The sequence below is a fragment of the Pleurodeles waltl genome, chromosome 1_2, assembly GCF_031143425.1.
Source record: "Pleurodeles waltl isolate 20211129_DDA chromosome 1_2, aPleWal1.hap1.20221129, whole genome shotgun sequence".
Taxonomy (NCBI): Eukaryota; Metazoa; Chordata; class Amphibia; order Caudata; family Salamandridae; genus Pleurodeles; species Pleurodeles waltl.
In genome coordinates this window covers 298,828,260-298,846,323 of record NC_090437.1, presented here as the reverse complement: position 1 = coordinate 298,846,323, position 18,064 = coordinate 298,828,260, and the positions used below count along the sequence as shown (strand labels likewise).

The window sequence follows — 18,064 nt, the reverse complement described above, 5'->3', positions numbered from 1 at the left end:
TCCCTGCTCTTTCTTGAGAATCACCCCTAACAGGGACATGATCAGTTTCTCCATGGGCCATTCATCAAAAGGACTGGACATCTTTCCCTTGCACACTCCTTTCTGCAATGTCTTGCGCACTACATGTGGGTGTTCCCTGACTGGCTTGAGATTGTCCGTCCACAGCCAAAGTCTATGGCCTTCATACCCCAAGAAGAACCCCCACTGATTCCCTTCCCCCCTTGTCTTCCCAAATGGGATAAGACCACAACCAGAATTTTAATCTGTCCAGTTTAACCAGTGTGCAAGCTTTTTCCCCAAGGTCCCTGTAACCCTCTTCTTCCCTTCTAATTTCTGGATGTGGATGGGGCATGCCTGCGGCCCCTTGATTCTGCTACCACCGGCCTGTGCATCCCCACTCATTGAAACCCTGCTGGCTTCCAGCACTGTTATAATAGCAAATGAGTATGTGCCTCCCCAAGCACTTTTAACATTTATGTCAAAACTTGCAATACTCTCTTGAGCACAGTCCCTTATTCAAATCCCAACAGGACACCATTGTTCCACCCCCCAGCTCTTTGTTGTAGAACCCACCTCTAGCTAGGTGTAGCAGGCCTGAAAATGACGACAGACTGTAGGCAAGCTGCTGGCCGTAGATATTGTTTTACTAAATTGTGTCAGAGGTCTGAATCTATTTCTCCCCAATTAGCCTCTGCGTCCAGGGCAATGCGCAATCAGAATTCATCATCATCCTGCGCCCAAGCATAACCCCCCAAATGTAATTTGCGCTTTCCATATGATGTCCCTATATTTAAACAAGGCCACACTCTGCTCAGGATACTTCTTGCAATATACACGGGTGTAAATTAGGAAGGCTGCTCTCCAATTCTCTGTGGTCATGAGCACCCTTGTGCCCTTCGCCAATTCATATTCTTCCTCTTTGGACACTTCCTTGACCCCCCCCCCATTGTCTATGTAGCAGCTTGAACATCTCTACATACTTCCCTTTCCAAATCTTTTCGTTAAAAGACAGCATAAGAGGCGCCGCAAAGGCTTAGTCACCCCCATATACAGGAGTTTCTTTATTTTCAACTCCTTACTCTCCTTGCCCTCTGCCCTCTCCTTCTCGCCTTCTTTTGCCTTATCCTCAGTTCCCAAGGCCTGAGCCCTGTCACCTGTCTGCTCTCCCGCTGATATCCCCTTTCCTGTACTTGTTCCCCCTCCCGTTTTGTTCACCTCTCTTTTTCTCACCTTTCCTCTGTGCCGACCCCCATGTCCTTCACATCTTTGCCCTTCAATAGTCATGCATTCTTTTCCCCCCACCGGAACCACGCATCTGCTACAGTTGATACCATCACCGGGGCCGACCCTGCGGCTCCCACTTTCTTAGCTGGTGTTAAGGTCTGTGCCCGCTCCGTAGCCTTCTGCCTTGCCAGTGAAAACGTCCTGTCAGCCGACCAGGTGTCCATTGGTCTTGTCAGTACTGTTTGTGTGGCCTGAAAAACACTACTCAAACACTGATTAGTAAGACACCCCCTTTCGGATTGCCCTGCACTGTGCTTTCACCACTCCTGTTCCACTAGGACCGATGCTGGACCCAATTTCACTGTAGTGGTATCAACCAGCAGCAAAATATTCTCCAGTCACATTTGTTCCCCTTCTATGCTCCCCTCCTGGCATTGGCCTTCCTTCCTTCCTTGGCAGACCATTCGCCTCTGCGACTGAAAAACCTGTGGCGCTCTCTCTACCAAGTCCCACACATCCAGGGACACAAGTGATTGGTCCCAGCCCTCCTGTCCACTCCACCTGCACCCACGGCTCTCTCCTAACTTTCATCCTTTGAGGGGCCTGACATCGTCCCCTCCTGTCCTTGCCCCTCCCACTTAAGGTATCCTTCAGCCTGATTGCGACTGCCTCCTGGCCCCCAGCTCCATGGCTGCCATTCCTCTCCTCATTCGGGGCCTACTGCCTCCCTCACACCCCATCCCCATGACAAGCAGCCTGCTCGAGGGTTGGGCCTGAAAAAGTATTAGGGCCCACCCGTCCCCCCAAGCCTGGGGCATTATTAACATCTCCTGGGCCCGCCCTGCCACTCATGCCAGGAACTCCCCTGCGGACCAAGAGCCATTACGGAGGTCTGCTCTCCCGGCCTTGCTCAGTTTCCCTCTGCCGCTCATGACCCGAGGCCCCTCCACCACCCCACCCGACCTCGCTGTCTTTGAAGCAGGGAGCATGTAATCACAGCAGCGGCTACCCCGCCCACTGTGTGCCTCACCGGAGGGCATAGCACAGAGGCCACAGCAGTACCCACGAGCAAATCAAGGGGCCCCACCTCCTCCAATAACCAGGGCGCCTGACAAACTTTGTCCTCTGCCATAATCTAGACATCAGTGCTCGCCTACTCTAAAATGAAGTGCCTGACATAAAGATTGAAAACATCCTTTATCTGCACTAAGGGGCCCCACCGTGTACATCTATCACTAAATTGTGGTTGGCAGCCCAAAATGGCCACCTATATATCTCCTTGAGCTACATCCTCAAAAGAATGAAGCCCAAAAGGTGCACGGTTGTCCAGACTGCACTGCTTCCCGCAATGCTCCCGGGGACAGACCTCCCTCCAGTCGGCCATCCCCCAAACCTCTATCGGTGATAACTTCTGATGGTTTCCAGGCTGTTCAGGTGATTTTTTTAGGTCAGCGGATTAGGCAGCGACGATAACCACCTTCATTTATCTCCGTATGGACCTCCTTGGGGGGCCTTCGGGGTGCTGATGTTTGCTAATTAGGGTGGGAAAGGAGCAGAGCCACAAACTGACGTCTGCTCTATTTCCTGATTGGACACCGCCCTCCTCGCCCCCCCCCCCCCTCCCGTAAATTACATTTAAATGTTATCAGTAGGAGGTGGCAGTATGCTGCTCTCAGACCTCTTGTGTTTAATGTGTATCTTTTTTTCTAGATTGAGAAAAATGTTAGATTTTGTTTTTTCTTACTGTTTCAAATACTTATGTATGGACATCATCTGTTTCCAAAGGAGACGAAAAGACCGAGCCACTGCAGCTGAAAAGAACTTTGTATCACGTGACATCTTCAGCCATTTATGGAATTTTAGCCCAGGACACATGTATTATAGGTTAATCATTTTAGTCAGAAGAGCAAAACTGCACATTTTATCAAATGAAAGGTGCTTTTTGCTAAAAAGCCAGGGCTGGCTGCAGGTATGAGTGTCTGTCTCTAAGCTCTTGCAGGATCCCAGGAGGCCATACCCAAGGGATTTCATTTCACAGACAGTTGTTGAAAATGAATGGCTTGTGTATACTTGCGTGCATTCGAACGGAGTGCACATCTAAGCATACCTTCAAACCATGTTATGTTTAATTAAAACGTGTTTCCTCGTGTTTTTGATAAAAGTGCAGTGCAGGTGTGGCTAAGCATGGCCCCTTGTTCAGAGCACAGTCAGTACCTGAGGGCCCTTGTATCCAGTTTCCGTCCATGTGTCCAGAGGGAACCAGGGTTTCTGCATCACTGAGCAGCTACTGGGTAGCAACTATCTCCAGGGGGATCTCTCAGATTCTTTCCAAAGTACATAAGGATGTTTCTCAGCAACCGTGCGTGATGCCTGTTTGTGTACCTGCTTCAGCACGTGGCGGTGAAATGCAAATAAATGTGCTTGGGATATGGCAGCTGCTCTTAGGTAACATTCATATTTCACCAGAGACTTTGTTTTTTTGCTTACATGGTTTTCCACATATCACTTATTTTAAATCCTTCCCAGCAAGTGTATGCCTTGTGGTTTCATTTAGGCAGCTTTATGAGAAACACGCACTGGCAAAGCAAAATAGATGTGGCCTTTCCAAGTCTGATTTTTAATACTTGAAATAGACATTAGGTTTAAGAATAATAAAAAATAAAAACGCTACCATCTAGAGGTAGTGTCCTTGTGTTTGCATAAAAAGACACTCTAAAATAAATAAATAAAGGTTGAGCTGTTCCTCTGGCCCTGACTCTGAAATAGACTACTTTTTAGACAGATTTGCACAAGTAAAATGCTGTCACTTACCAGAAGAGTGCCAATGGCTGAAATGAGCTGATCCATTTTCCCATGCTGTCCTGGACTGAAGCAAAATGTTAATGGCAGTTGAACAGACGAATACATGAAGAGGACTGACCAAAAGTCCCTGTGACTATGATTTGCGTTTATTTTTGTGATGAGTTATTTGGAAAACGTGAAACTGGTGAGACAGTTTAAGCTGTCTCTAGGGTAAATCTAATGAAAAGGGGAATTGACTGTTTCTTCTATAGTATGCACAAAGATTGGACACTCACATTGGCTTTTCAAAGCTTTGAACCAACTGCAGGGTGATTGAGATTTGGGGAGGATACAAATATTTAGTGCAAGGGAAACAACTCGGCGAAACATAAAAGCCATCCAGAGAACTGAAAAACTCAAAAAGGTTATTGTGTCTTCGGCAGAAATCTGTTATCTATATTTAGGGCACATGTCTGAATTCTGCAGAATTGACTTTACCTTTTCCCCTTCCAAGATCCATAAATGGATGTCATTTAATTTGGCAATAGTAATGTCTGCCCATTACATTAAATAGAACATTATGAGCACAAGACTTAGCCAGTATACTTCTACATTTAAACTCCTGAGACCACATAGTCCCAGCCCTTGCACTGGCGCCCAGTGTCTACCCAGATTCATTCAAAGTACTGCACACAATACTTTGAGCACTGTATGAAACTACATTTAAGGCTGCTTCCCTAGGTCAAGCCTCATATCCAACATCCACTTACAACTGAACTCTGCACATTTCAGCAAAGCCTGCATGGAGGATGCTCATCTCAGTCCAAGCCTGGACCACAATGCCCACCTATATGCGGAGACTAGGATATCACTTGGTTATTTGAAAGCCCATAAAAACCTGGCTGTTGAATTCTGGGGTCTCGGTGTTTAACCAAGCAACCTTCAAGGAAACCCACATGAACAATGAAGCCAATGAATTACAGTGCAAAATAGGACAACACCTCTTCCAACAAGAACAGCAGATTTTTAGATAAAATCTACATGTGAGCAGCGCCATGTTTGCCTCGGCTTGACCAGAGCATTTGTCAGGTCGGCGCACACTCTGTCCCAGTGTTCTCACATAGGTATCTTTACAACTGCACAATTCTACAGCAAAACATTTAGGTCCACCTTTTAATTAATTTGGACCGTTAGCGGGCCTACATACCAACGAGGACCGTGCCCATGCCAGTGGCTGGTACTTGCTGTACAAGTGCCAGATAAGATAAACTGGCATTTGATACTATTGAATTGCCAGCACCCTGTGCTCCATAAGCTGCTCTGATGAGCTGTCACCCTCTACTTGCGTTTTCCCTTAGTACGGGCACAAACTTCCAGGAGATGGTAACTGCTGTCCTCCAAAATAGAAGTTGGTACCACCTAACATTCCTAGTTGTGATAAACAGTTCTACTGCTGAGCCTTATGCTTTTGAAGGGCTTAGTGTTGGTTAGGGTTGTCACCTTTTTGGGTAAATAAAAAATATATACAGGCTTTTGACTTTCTGAGGTAATGAAGGGCTCAGGAGTTGGCAATGAATAGGAATATCTGTAAAACAATCTATTCTTTTCAACATGTTAATTCTGCTTGGTTTTATAGTCATTTAGAATGAGTTTAGACAGCTCTAAATAATCTTGAAGTGCATTAAATTTGTATTGGAGGATTTAATTGTATAGAGAAAAGTGGAGGAAATACCTGCTTTGGCTGATTTAGTATTTTGTTTGTAAAAAACTTATACTGATACTAAATATCAGCTACGCTAATAAAATACTGGTCAAGTGGCAAACTGCATCCCCGTGGCCAAAAAATACTGGGCTGCACAGCTATAAATACACAGGTTGTCACGTTACAGCATGGGTGCACCACATGTGATGTCCGAAATGCCAGCATGCCATCTCCTTATCCCGACTCACTGAGCCCACGGCCAGCATTTGGTGGAGTGGAAGAGGGCAGTCGCCTTACTGATGCATTCTTGCGTTGGCGTGTAACAATTGCCTGGAGTGAAGGGACAGTTTCTGTCATAGGCTGAAGTGTGTGGGATCTATTAGGACGGACGTTCCCAGGCTGTTTTAATTTTATCGAAACAGTTCCCAGACTTCCTGTTAAAGAATAACAGTTCCTGCACAGATCATGATGACATTAATTTCTGTCGGGTTGAAAGGAAAGAAGGGGGTTAACTGCCCTGAGGATTTGTTTAACTTTGCATGTGTTTTTCATTTTAATATGTGTGCATTATATTCTACACGCAATTACCTTCTAGGTAAAAGTCTAAACATATAGTTCATAATCTCTAAGTGTGTTTAAGTTATGCCTCTGACCTCACCACGTCCTGAGGGCCCTACTGTGATCATGATCACAATGCCTACTTCTTTAAATACAATTTAAGCGCTGGATTCTCTCTTGTCTCAGGCAGATGCTGTGCATGCTTCTAGGATCATGACGGCCAGTGGTTCTTAACCGTGTGGTCTTGGGACCCCTGGTCCGTGAAGCCTACTCAGGGGGTATGCGACGGGCTTAGAAAATTAAATAATATTAACCGATCAGTAAAGTGGCTCTAAAGTAGCAAAATGTAACATTTGGTAAATGTGAAGGAAGTAGGAATTGGTGGCTAAAAAATAAGTTCGTGTCTTCAGATTGAATCATTGGAGCAGTGCAAATGCATCAAACAAAATATAGCATGGACAATAAGTGGCCTCAATTGAATTTAGATATGTACCAACCTTCTAATTAAAATGGTATATTTTTTCATAATTAAATACAATATTTCATCACGCTTGTATTTGTTTGATTAATGCTTGTTTCTGCATTTTAGTGTATAGTTTAACAGCACAAAACATTGAAGAATCTTAGGTCGTAGTCCCTGGCTTCCAGTAGTGGCCGAATGGGGTCCCTGGATTCCAATAATGATCCAGTGGGGGTCCCCTGGTTTCAGTAATGATTAAGTGGTTAAGAACCACTGGTGTAGGTGTCTAGTCAATTTGTGCAATTAATAACATGGACATGTTGGTGACTGCGGAATTTAGCATGTATGTAACTTGGGGCTAAGTTAGTACCACCTTCAGAAGGTAAAAGTACTTTTACTCGGAATTTCAGAAATATGAAGCATCTTCACTTAAGACCAAAGAGAACCGTGCCTATTTAAAGCACAGCTTGTTTTCACCAGATACTTGAGTAACCCAATGAAGGTTTCAGTACTGCATAAAAGCAGACTATGCAGACGAGATATACAGTCAAGGGTCACGTAATTGAGGCTAAAGCCTGCCAGTCTTGGCGAAAATTCAATTTCGTACAGTAGCCCCCATTAAATCATATGCTTAGGGCTGCTTCGGAGTGGCACGCCCAACCTGTTGCCTGGGGTACATTTTCAGGGGCGTGCGCAATTAAGCTAGAGCAGCCTCGTGAAGGTGAGAAACCAATAATCGGCTGCACTTGTTTGCTCCTGGTTTAGTACCCGCGTTTAAGGCACGTCAAGTTGCTCGCTGAATCATTCATGGGGAAACATAACTGTTAATCTGTTGTCCTCCAATAAGTGTGAAGTCGGGCGTTTGCGAGGGCGGCCCTCATAAAGTGACTGGAGAATGAGCAGTTTTTAAGAGGGTGACAAAGGTTTGAAAGGAGGGTGACCTAGCTGAAGTCCGTGGAGGGATTGTGCTTCCATAGGTGGGTGAAAAGCGGGTGACGCCATTCAAATGAGGACTGATTGCCAGGTATGTTAAAGGGTAGACAGAAGTTAGTTGTAAATTCAGTTGTATTTGCTTTAAAGGCTTCTAAGCTGTGCCCCTGATAGCGGCATGAAGGGCTGTGTCTGGAACCGCGCACACTTCCCTGTGGCCGACCAGCCCGTGTGTAATGTGAGCGCCAGCAGCTGCCGGGAGATGATTGTCCGACCTCCGCCCGTCAGCCATATTGGCTCACAGCCCCTTTTATCGGGGGCTCGACATATGTTCTGTTGGAAACTGAGTGAAAGTTATGAACAGATGCGCACCAGCGATTGACTAAAAAAACCTTGTAAATACATACTTTTGTATTCTGCTATCACCATTTTGTGTTTAAATTGAACGATATTGCAACAACACCTTGAGCGGAGACAGTCCGTTTTCGTGTGGTTTTTCACCCGGAAGTGCTACAGCTTACCTTGATTACTTACCGGTAATGTCCAGACTTCCCTGTTCCTATCACTACATCCATCACTCCCTCCCGCCTCAGGTACTCAATTCAAAAGATTATGGAGCTGGGTATATTACAGGCTGTTTCCAGGTAAGCCAAGTACCAAGAGGGAGAGGTGGAAATTGTGTTAAGTTTATTTTTTTTACAGGAACTTGGGCTTGGAGAAGTGTCTGTGGGGGCATGAGTGCCTCATTTCGTCCCCCAGGAACAGGGAAGCGGGTGAAGAGGTAATCTTTTTTTGGTGTGTGTGTTGTGTTGATATCATAGAGCATCCCATCCAGTTCATGGAGACATGGGCAGCGAATGTGCTGTTGATTACCATTTGCCCCTGGGACGTACTCAATGTCCCACTGTGAGCCTTGTCAAGACCGTCTTATTTGCAAGGGTAAATGGGAAGCGAAAGGAAGTGGAAACTATAGAAACTAAAGTGGGCCCTTGGACCTCATTATTACATGTTGCTGTCACTGCTTTTATGAGTTGAGCCCAGGGGTTGAAGTGTCAGTGTCGCTGTTATAAAGGTGCATGCCAGAGGTAGCAGTTGAAGACCCCTAACTACACCTACTTTTTATTGTTACAACCTGTTTGCTATCTGGATTTTTATCTGTGTTTTGCTATTTGTACAGCGCTCCGATACCAGGACGGCTCATATTTGCGCTATGTTCAGGTACATAGCTTGGTCAGTAAGGCTGGTGGAGTGTGAACTTCAGATTTCCCAACATTCAAGCTGACATATAATGGTAAAAAAACATTATTGGACAAGCAGGGTACATGGGAGGTGCTAAAGGGGCAGTGGAAAGGAAAAGGAATGCTGATTGGCAGTAGTACTAGGAGAGAAAACAAAATATTTTGTAAAATAATCAACATTTTTTAGGACTTTCAAAACAGATATGAGAGAGTACGGGGGTCTCTTTGTCAGTTTGTGCTTGCAGCAATCCAGTGTGAAATCGATAGACACCTCACCATACCTGACTGAAAGCACCAGTACCCAACTATTCATCAGAAAATACATTAGGGGGGTGTAACACCCCACCTCACCCCCCAAAGCTACTGCCCTGGCTATATAAAACTCCTTAAATAAATGACTACTTGAAGTTCCTGGGTCTTTGCTTAATTACTGGTAGAAACATTGTGCTCATCAAAGTGAGAATACCTTATAGGTAGAGGACCATGCCCATGTCCGGGGCAGATGAGGGAAGCCTGTGAATTCGCCACCCGCCTTCCCTTGGGCTCACCCCCAACAACAATGGAAGGCAAAGAATTGAGAGAATTGACCTGAGACAATCAGATTTTGCATTTATTACAACCACAAACATTAGTATTCAAAACATTAGGTTCAATCAAACAATGTGAATATTATAGAAACCAATAGTATTTAGAGAAAAGGTGTACTTAAATTGACCTATCCACATATTATATTTTAAATCATGTTTGGCCACCCGCTGGTTCTCAGAGCATTGGTTAATTGACTTGTGAGCCTGAGTGCTACCCACCGGGCCCCCTAAATATACACTGTACAAGGCAAACTTCCCTGCTGCCTCAGAGGGAGGAGCAGAACAGGTCAGCAAGTCAGCGGAACCCCTAATCATCCATGTCCGAGCAATCCAAAAGAGGGATCCTCCCCTGGCACCCTTTTGGAGATGGGCCCTGGCAACTGGGCCAGATCTTGGTCCCCTGGCCCGAGGTCCAACTCTGCACAATCCCAGGCCAGAGCCAAAAAGTACCCGTAGAGCCAAGGACAATCGCTGTACCAGACGTCCCTGGCCTTACAGACCGTAGTACTTTTGCCCCTAGTTGATCAAAGGCTTAAAACTGAATGTTTCCAGAATTCACCTCCCTTTTTGTTCTAGCTGCCAAGGTGTCCACGAGCTTTGTGGCCAAACCTGACTCCATCACTGCCACATAACCGGTTGGTTAACTGACCGACCAGGTCTCCCCCCATACATTGGCTACCCTTATATTCTGAAAAAAAGGTGTACTGCAAAGGCCAACAAAGACTCCAGACATTTCATTACCCTGAGCAGATAGGTGAACATCATCTTTGTGGATGCAGGCTTCACCCCTAAGGCAGCCATGCAGGACTGTCTTCAAAATGGCTGTATTGAGGAGACTTCTCATTCTATTATTCAAGCGCCTCACTCACTCATTCAGTCTTTTTGTGCGAAGACCTACACACCAAACCCTACGCAGGATAATATAGGACCAAGCGATGACAGTCCCTGCTAATCTCTTAGCAGGCCATGAGATCTCCACTAATAACTTCTCAAAGACGCCTCTTCTCCCCAACAATGCGAGATTGTTACCACCTATGTGGAGAATGATAAGTGCCGGTGTCTGTAGCCTCCTGCGCTCAACCTCCTCCAAAAGGCTGGCGCAGTCTGTCAAGCTGAAGACCCCCTTTGCCGGCCCAAAGAAAATGAAGTCCTGCATTAGCTGCTGCCTATAAAAACGACTCTGTTTGAAGGCTGCTCTTGCTCGCCAAACAAAAGAATGACTAAGAATTCACGCACTGGCCGTAGCCATGTACCCAAATTCATAGAAATAAGGGAAGTAAAGGAGAAACCGTTTATGAGTTGCCTATTGTGACTGGGCCTTCTTTATACCCTATCTAGGCATACGTAGCGTTTGTAGCATTTAGACCTCCACCCCATATTCTCTTGACTGTTTCTGCATCAAGACCTGCCCCTACTGCTGATTTTGCCTCCTCTATCCTAAAAGAATGGGAGCTATAGCTGGTGGGATCTGCACTGACCTTGCGCAACCCTGCCAGCATGACGTAGGTAAACTGGTATTTTGTGAGAAGTAAACCTGAGTCATGTTCTAACAATGAGGTAGCGGCTGTGCATGGCAGAATGCATAGAAAGGCAGTCACAGTGGCCACAGGGCACCCAATTGTGCCCTCCGCCATCCTCAAGCTCACTTGCTCTCCCTTCCCAAATTGAGCAGTTTGGAACGAGGCAGTGTGATAAGAAGATCCCTACTGAGCCAGGAGATGTGATGGAGTAACAGCCCCCATGGATAGCCTGCTTAGATCTGGCCAATAGCTCTGATACCCTGAAAGCCCCATAGAAAGCGAGGGAAAAGGCAACTGAAAACAGTGCTGCTTCATAAAGTGAACTGCAGACCGCCGGGAGGGCTCCCAGTATCTCGCCCAATTTGTCAATGTCTGTGGGATGTCTGGTGTCCGCTGGGACCCCTTCCAACCTTTCCCAACCCTGCAGCGCCTTCTTAACTAAAAAGGAGTGTGACTGGTCTGGTGCTCCTGTAAGCTTGGCGAAGAAGGCAAACCCCGGATATGTGGTGCCTGACAAATGTGGCAGACATGCTTTCCACATGCAAGTGTTCGATAAAGCACAATCAGTTGCCAAAAGAAAAATGCTGCGCATGTCCACTGTGCATGCCAGAAAGCTCTGGAAAGCCCTCTCATAGGCCCTCCTTGTTTTGAGTGCGAGACTGGCAGTGATTAGCTAAGGTAAGGCCGGGCACCAAGAATCCATAGAGATGCTGGGAAATAGGTGGGCTCGGCTTCCGCCTCTGGATGAAAATGCAAGAATCCTGCAACTTGAGGCGAGACAATGCATTGGTTGCGTTATTCAAGAAACCAGGAACATGTTTAGCTATGAACAAAATCTGATTCTTTAAGCAAATAAGTGACAACTCTTTAAGTAGACCCAAGACCTTCTTACACTTAGGGGGTTATTACAACTTTGGAGGAGGTGTTAATCCGTCCTAAATGTGACGGATATACCACCAGCCGTATTACGAGTTCCATAGGATACAATGGACTCGTAATACAGCTGGTGGTATATCCGTCACTTTACCGTCACTTTTGGGACAGATTAACACCTCCTCCAAAGTTGTAATAACCCCCTTAGTGTGCTGTGAGTTAATGAATTCCACAAATGACATGCTGTCTGACCAAAATGTTACTGACTGGTGAGGAACTGATCCACCTATATAGGTAAGCCACCACTGTGGGAAACAACTCAAAGAAGGTGACATTCCATACCAAACCTGAATCAAAACCAGTGCTGAGGACAGGGCCGAGTGCAACACTTTGAGACCAAGATATCACCAAAGCCCACAATCTCAGACACATCAAAATAGATGCCGAACTCCTGGCTAGACTGCATAGGCGCCAGCCGCATCATGAACCCATTAAACTGTTCCAAAAATGCTAACCAGAGTCTCATGTCTTGCTTCTGATCCTCTGAAAGGTGGGTTCAATGATGTATGTGCCTTAATGCCGACATGGCCTGTGCCATAGATCTGGAAAAAGGACGGCCCATGATGATGATGCGTAATGCCTTATTTCATAATGAGAGGAACAGAGAAGGGGACGAAGAGGTAATCTTTTTCTTGTTAATATCATAGAGCACTCTGTCCGGTTCATGGAGTCATGGGCAATGAAAGTAATTTTGATTACCATTTGCCCCTGGGACGTACACTCAATGTCCCACTGTGAGCCTTGTCAAGACCGTCTTATTTGCAAGGGAACATGCAAAGGGAAAGGAAGTGAAACCATATAAATTAAATTGGCCCCTTGGACCTCATTATTACTTGTTGCTGTCACTACTTTTATGAGTTGAGCCCAGAGGTTGAAGTGGCAGTGTCGCTGTTATTAAAGTGCACGCCAGAGGTAGCAGTTGAAGACCCCTAACTACACCCACTTTCTTTTGTTACAGCCTGTTTGCTATTTGTTCAACATATTGCTATCTGTATTTTTATCTGTGTTTTGTACAGTGCTCTGATGTCATGTTCACGCTATATACAGGGACGTAATTTGGCCATTAGGACTGAGGAGGTGTGGGCTTCAGATTTCCCGACATTCACACTGGCATATATTGCTAAAATACATTATAGGACAAGCAGGGTGCATGAGTGGGGCTAAACGGGCAGTGGAAAGAAACAGGAATGCAGATTGGTAGAAGTACTAAGGGAGAAAACAACATATTTTGTAAAACAATCAATATTTTTTGGGGCTTTCAAAACAGAGATGAGAGAGTTTGTGTGCTTGTTTGTCAGTTTGTGCATGCAAAAATCCCCCGTGAAATCGACCAACACCTCACCACACTCGACTGAAAGCACCTGTACCCAACTATTCATCAGAAAATACATGTATTAGAGGGGTGTAACACCCCATACAGCCCTCCTGAAGCTACTCCCTTGGCTACATAAAACTCCCTAAATAAATACTTGAAGTTCATGCATCTTTGCTCAATTACCGCTAGAGACATTGTGCTCATCAAAGTGAGAGCACCTTAAAAACATTGCTATTGTCATAGGCACACCCTTTTTTTTTAAGTTCAACCGAATGGTGCTCTCCTAGTTCATGAAAATGATTGCAATCCACGCAAAGGGGCAGAAGGTTAGCACACATCAGATTTTGGTAGTGGTCAGTCATTTTGAAGAACTGGTGTTCATTAGCCATTGGCTGACTGCATTAACACTAAGGCATGACGTGAATCGTTTAAGTGCAGGCATTTTCTTGGAAGAGCAGTTTTATGAGTTCGTATAGTGAGGGTTGTACTCTTTCCTCCCCTCATCCCTTTTAATGCCATGCATTGCTGTCATGTCGTGTAGCATACTCGAGTGAGTATAGAAAGAGGTTGCAGCTCGAAGGGGGCCACGTTTTAGTATTCAGTGAAATGGTACTGTGTTTGGTGCATGCACTAGTGCAATAATGCTGAGTTAATGCCTGAACTTCATAAGGCCAAGCTCCGAACCTGAGTTGTGGATGCTCCTTCATGTTTTTGCATGCTGCTGTCTGCAGCTCATACACTACACATAAAAATAACAGGTAGTCTATGTATTTTAAACTTTGTGATTTCGCTTTAGACTAATGCCTGACCCCTGATGTCCCTAATCCAGGTAGTGTAGTACCCAGCAGCAGTCCATATCAGTGCCAAGCTGCTCTGCGGCTATAGAGACTTGAAACTACATTGCTAGTGTTTCAAGATGGATGCAGAATAACTACCTGCCAGCCACTCCCCTGGTAAGACTGGGGCTTCTCTTACCAGTATGAGAGAAGTATTGCCTGTGGCATTGTTTTCTTTAGTGCCTGAGGCTGTTGATGCTAGTTACTTGCTTAGATCAGCAATGTTTATTATTGTTTGTTGCCATTAATGATATGTACTGCCTGCGGCCATTGAGGCTCAGTATTGGTGTTTGGAATCATTTAGACTAAGTAGTGCCTGTTGCAGGGGGCTGTTGGTCTGTTAGGGGCTGTTGAATCTTATTACAATTTGTGGTCTGGGTGCATGGATGCTCGTAGGTCTGCACAGGGGTGCCTATTTTTCTGTTGGAGGATGGATGTTTGCAGTTGTGTGCATACATTGATATTTGTGGGTATATTGCTTTGTCTGTAGATGTGCATAAATGTATGACCTTCATCACTGAGTGCATGAATATTGTATGTTTGTGTACATGTGCTAAACTAAAGTCAGACTTTTTGGCTTTGTCAGTGCTTCTTTTGTGTGAAAGGAAAATTGGTACATACTCTTGTAATAGTACGTGGCCATCATATTATGAACAAGAAGACAAGCTAATGCATTGTGCCAGAGAACACATGCCCATCATTGTTGGCCACTAGTGAAAGGGACTATGCTTCCCACCTATTCTGCTGGGTAGAACATGCATGTGCTGTTAAGCCCAACCAGGCTGCTTTCCTACTCTACGTCACTCTTCTCTTCTTTGTGTATCTCCTTGGACACTCTCTTCCTCTTCCGCGTTGTCCTCCCCACCTTGTCTCTTCCCATCCTGGCAGTGGCTCCTGGTGTACTTTGAAACATGTGTGATGTAAATACCTCGTCAAAAGACCCTAGTGAATGTAGAAACTGAAGTTATCCAACTCACAGCAAATATGGACTCGGGAAGTTCATGCAGAAACTTTTTGAAGTGTGGAACACAGTGGTCCATTTTATAACACAATTATCCAACTAAACAGTGTAGGAAGCCCTAGGTTTTCTAGACAGAAAGGGGAATATTTGAATACTTGGTGGTCCCGACCTTTCGTGCTGTTTTGGGTGTTGTATGGAAGGGCTCTAGCCAGCCTTCCCTTCACCCTCTTGAGAAAGTTTTGAAAACAAAAAAGGGTCCAAAAGTGCAATGTGCAGCACAGTTGTCTGTCAAAGGTATCCTAGGGCCACATTATTATTGTCGTCCAAATTGAAATGACCAAGTACCCCTCTGTAGGGCTTTAATCTGAGTGGTAGTCAGGTAGAGCAGTTCAGAGTTTACTCAAGGTGGTGACGTAGGTTTAGACCCTTATAACGACACTCAAATACCAAATAGTAGCAGATCCTTCAGTCAGTGCTATATTAAAAAACTACTTTAATACACATAAGAAAAAGCTGCTGCACAAGAAACATTAACAAAGAAAAGAAGGTGTCATACTCCTGCCTAGCCAGAGATATGGCAACAAACAGTGTAGCATTTATTCTGTAAGAGCAGCAGATAGATTTAACATAGGGCCTATGTACAGTGCTCACAAAGCCCAAGTCTGTGTCCTTGAAACATAGTCTGTGATACTTTGCAAAAAGATTGTGAAAAAGTAGAACCAAAGTCTCAGCCTTGTAAAGATACTCTTCTAAGGGATAGTGATTGACCTGACTACACTTCAAAGTCAACTGTGAGTTTCTGTTTTCATAGCAGTGATTTGTGTTTTGGGTATGGTAGAATGCTGAAGGGGTTTTGAGCAATATGCCATGAAACCCTTCTTTAGCCACAAACTACTGTAGACCTCCTTTTAAAATAAACACTATGCTCACCCATATTTGTTGAGCCTAAATGTTAACTTCTAAGCAAATGCAATGTCTTGTGTCAGGTGACAGTTAATAGCCAACTCTAATCCTATAGCCACAGCCTTCTTCATTGGGGCTAATGGCAGGTTCTGATGCCTACTCACCAAAATAATCACTTGCTTGGCACAAGATAGTTCAGAGGCCAGTATCCAAGGATTCAGTAGTCATCATCAAGAAATTCTAATGCTATGTGTGTCAATGGGTCTAGTAGCAAAAGTACTGGTCACTGTCAACAGCGAAGGAAAACCCAAGACAATATACCTTCTGGGGTATGGACCAAGGGTTCAAATCGGGGATGGCTGCACAGTAATAGCGGAGGAGCATCACCCCCCCAAATATTGTTTGTCACTGTCTGACTGAGCCATACAAGTCTGGGACTAGGCGGGCCAGACCATAGGGAGTAGGAGTGGTGGACACTGTAAAGTGCGCTTGTAGGTTAGGCCAGCCGAACTGACATTCGCACTTTCATTTCTCCAACCCAGCTGTGTTACACATCTGGGTTGGAGAAATGGCACTGGCTCCCTGTGCAATGCGAGCGTCAAACTACTCCACCACGACCACCCTTGATTGGCGGCAGCCACCACTAGTTCAAATTAAAATATATCTGGAACTGCTAATCCTTCAAAGATATGGTCTGTGGTTCCTGACTCACGACCTCCTCCAGGCAGTTTCCAGAATTCACAGGCAGGGAAGAGAAATGGAATAGTCATCAAGACCTCTAGAGGTAACTGGAAGGCACACAGTGGCATCCCTGCAGCTGAGACTGGGTCAGGAATGAAGGAGCCACACTTTCTACACCAGCAGAAGGCAATGGCTTCCTCCCTTTGCATCGTGGCTAATACATTCGGACTGTGTTTGTTGATCCTTGAAAAATTGGCAGGCAGTCTAACAATGACATCTACAGAACCTCTTTGATAAGCTGTTTTTTTTTAACCTTACTGGGCTATGGACACATTTCCTGAAAGGCAACAGTCCAGCCTAGTCTTTCGAAGGCAGTAGTCTTTCTTCCCACAAGACAGTCACAGTGTTAATTTCCTTTGGTCTTTAGTCCAGGCTTGTCCGTGGTCTAAAAGGAAGTTGTCACTAGCAGACTTCTACCCCGTCTTTTCTGCTGAACTTGGGTTCAACTCCACCTTGGATGCCAAGAAAATTTTAAAACGGCACCCTGGTGAAGAGATCTAGCATTTATAGTCTGGGCTTTTAAAAAACAAATCTTGCATTCTTTGATTCATGATGGCTCATGCAATCTTGGAAGGGCATGACCACAGCGCAAACGCAGCATGCAAGGATCACCTGTGACATTTGGCTTGTTTTAACTAGTCTATGTGGAAAGTGATAAATCCCAGACAGGTGGTTGGATTCATAAGAGCCAGAGACCCTGTCAAGAACCGTAGAGGAGCTGATAGCAGTCTGATGAAGAAACTGCATAATCTTCAAATACCTGGCGGGCCAACATCCGCCCACCCACAGGGACAACAGTACCATGGGCAGGGAGAACTAGGTTTATATGCATTCCTAGTCCAGGGCCAAGATGGAGCCTTTTCAGCCTTGCACAGAGTAAGCCAGCATCTTGGATGCCACCCAAGTGTGGTGTAGAGTGACTGCACCATGCACTTGGTCTGAAATACAAACTCGCCTATAAGCACACACATGCATGTGTAGTCATTCTACATACCTGCACCACACATGCTGGATGTAAATAAACCTGATTAAGGGAGTCTGGTCGAACCTTGTACATAGGAAGGCCAATAGACATCTCTTCGTGAAGGCTACTGGTAGAAATGCCTGCCCTTTCACTAGATTCATGCTACAGCCACTGTTAGTCTCTTGTAGCGTTGCAGAGAGGGTAGCGATCACGCTGTAGAAGACGTGGGCACTTTGGGTATCCCCACAACCTTAGATTAAGGGTTTCAGGTCAATGAAACACCATTGGTGGGCTTGCATGATTGTTGATTTCACTGAGGGAAAATCAACAAAAAAAAGCACAAAAAATAGAGCAAAGCAGCATGGCTCTACGGAGGGATGCAGAGCTCTTTCTGTCATAAAACTCATTAAA

General features: G+C 45.3%; 1 protein-coding gene across 2 annotated transcripts in view; it reads left to right on the top strand.

Moving 5' to 3' along the window:
* Window positions 1-18,064, top strand: part of LOC138299827 (broad substrate specificity ATP-binding cassette transporter ABCG2-like) — a 676,683-nt gene that overhangs the window by 81,723 nt on the left and 576,896 nt on the right. The window contains exon 1 of one of the 2 annotated variants that reach the window (XM_069238432.1): window positions 7,650-7,749. The exons of the other annotated variant lie outside the window; for it this stretch is intronic. The gene's annotated coding sequence lies outside the window, so the exon portion shown is untranslated. Of the gene's footprint in view, window positions 1-7,649; window positions 7,750-18,064 lie in introns of those variants that run through there. 2 annotated transcript variants of the gene reach the window in all.